The sequence below is a fragment of the Petaurus breviceps genome, unplaced genomic scaffold, assembly GCF_028583685.1.
Source record: "Petaurus breviceps papuanus isolate PSGF00001 unplaced genomic scaffold, PetGlider_PUasm1.0 172, whole genome shotgun sequence".
In the NCBI taxonomy this organism is placed as follows: Eukaryota; Metazoa; Chordata; class Mammalia; order Diprotodontia; family Petauridae; genus Petaurus; species Petaurus breviceps.
Genome location: NW_027185755.1, coordinates 3958721 through 3961336, shown reverse-complemented (window position 1 = coordinate 3961336; position 2616 = coordinate 3958721).

The following is a 2616-nucleotide window of genomic DNA, read 5'->3' as shown; positions in this document are numbered from 1 at the left end:
GTCACTTCACTCTGTTTGCCTCAATTTCCCCATCTGTAAAAATAGCTGGAGAAGGAAATGGCAAATCCCTCCAGTATCTCTGCCAAGAAAACCCCAAATGGGGTCACCAAGAGTCAGACATGATTCAGCAACAATCCCAAGGCCCCATGGATACAAGGCCTTATATTTTGCATTTAGTTCTGTAATATTTTCAGAGCAATTTCAGGTATATTCAATAGCTTTCTCCTCCTCCTCAGTCTATACCTTCCCAACCTTCCTTTGTATACACTTAAATTGAGTTGCAGTTTGAATGTCCTCTCATATGTTCCTGCAATAGGACTACAGATCTGGAGCAGGAAGGAGCCTTAAGAGGTTATCTAGCCAATGTCCTTCATCTTATAAATCAGGCCCAGAGGGGTTAAGTGACTTGTCATTTAAGGTCACATAAGTTGTAAGTATTTGGGGCTAGAAAGTGAAACCAGATCTAGCAGAGTTTCTCCTGTATCACAGCCTGAAGAGTAAGGGGAGTAGGGGTGGCTAGGTGGTGCAGTGAATAGAGCACTGGCCCTGGAGTCAGGAGGACCTGAGTTCAAATCCGGCCTCAGACACACACACACACACACCAAAAAAAACTAGCCGTGTGACCTTGGGCAAGTCACTTAACCCCAATTGCCCCTCCAAAAAGAAAAAAAAAGTAAGGGGAGTGAAGATAACACTGGACAGCTGGGCTCAAGCCAGATCACAGGGATGTTCAGTGTGGTGGTAGAGGGGAGGGACAGGATTAGGAGCAGAAGCTTGACTTTTCAGGCAATGGGAGAAGCACATTAGGTTTCTGAGTGACAAGATCATAGCGGTATCTTACAGATTAATTGGACCTTTGTGTTGAGTGAGCCAAGAAGACCATTTAGGAAGTGTACCAGGATACCCAGGTGGGCAGAGGAGCTCAGGAGACAGATTGGGTTATTTTCCAGGCTTGTTTTTTTTCTTCTTCTTCAATTTAGCTCTGTCTTCCCATCATTCTGTCCCTCCCTCCCCCCATTTTGTTTTTATTGATAGGCTTGTATAATAATAACTAAGGCAACTAGGTATCACAGTGGATAGAGTGCTGAACCTGGAGTCTGGAAGACTCCTCTTCCTGAGTTCAAATCTGGCCTCATACTTTCTAACTGTGTGACCCTGGGCAAGTCACTTTACCTTGTTTGCCTCAGTTTCCTCATCTGTAAAATAAACTGGAGAAGGAAACGGCGAACCATTCCAGTATCTTTGCCAAGAAAACCCCAAATGTCACCAAGAGTTGGACATGCTGATTTCTCAAGTGCTGAGCTTCATTACCATCTTATCCCAAGCTTTTGGCAGCATGAATTCCTACCTTCATTTCTCTCATCACTCTTTTGATAACTGTTTTTTCCTTGAACTCCTCTGATGTGGTCGTTATTCATTCTCTCGGGCACTGACGAATTCCTCGCGTGGTTCCTTATGGCCTATGCGTTCAATCTCAGGATGCCTTCCTTCAGATGCTGTGTTATATTTATCCCCTAACGTTCCTCCCCTTCTCCCTCACCCCCATCAGGGTTCTTCATTGGTCATTTTCTTTAAAAGTTGTCTCTTTGCCTTTTGCCTATCACATTCATTTCCAAATACATTCCGTTTCCCTCCAGAGCCAGGGAGCCTTTCCTTGGACCGAAGATTTCAAACACATCTTGCAAATATCCTTTTTATCCTTTCTCATAAGGATGAAGGTGAAGGATAGTGTGGGCAGATGAAGGTGGAGTATATCAATGAAACTTTTTTTAAGTTTTGAAGAAAATCCAAGGCTGTGGTTCCCCCACCCCATGGGAGGAGGATGGAGTTCCATCTCTAGCTCTGCCTTTAGGACCAGGCTTGGCCATTAAAATCACAGGATTCAGTTGTGTTTTCTTGCTCCATTTACATTATTGTGGGCACTGTGCCAGCTGGTTCCTGGCTCTGATGACTTCACTCTGGGGTTTTTCTAAGTCTCTCCATGTCTGTCTGAATCCCTAGTTGTCGTTTCTTACAACAAATTAATACTCCATTCCATTAATGTCCCCCTTTTGTTTCACCATTCCCCAGTGGAAGGGGCACCCATTTTGTTTCCAGTTCTTTGACATCAAGAAAGTTGACATTCCCCAGGACTTTTCTATCTTTGGGTTAAGAAAAAGTTAAGAGTAGGACCTTTGGGTTGGCATGCTGATTCATTCCTGCCAGTGTGATTTAATTTTCTTCTGTATATTTCCGGCAGGCAGGCACTGTCTTTTATTGTTTTTATTGGTGTATTTGAAGGGAACACCAAGGAGATAGGCTTCGCTAAGGTCTTGGTCACTTTTTAGAAACCTGGTTGTCAGTAAAGCCACCCTGGGTCCTAAGCTGGCTTCAGTTCTCTACTTGATCACTTTGCTTACTGACAAAAGGTTAAACTCCTCTAGTGCCTAGGGCTGGGGCTGGGCAGGACAATCTACTTCTAGTTCCAAGCTATTATGGGGGGGGGGAGAGGGGGAATGGGGGGGGGGGGAAAATGCGGGAGGGGAGGAGTTTAGACTGGCGTGGTCGCCGGGGGAGGGGTAAAAAAAAGAGGGGGAAGAGGGAGGAGGACGGACGGACAACATCAGTGAGTACGCC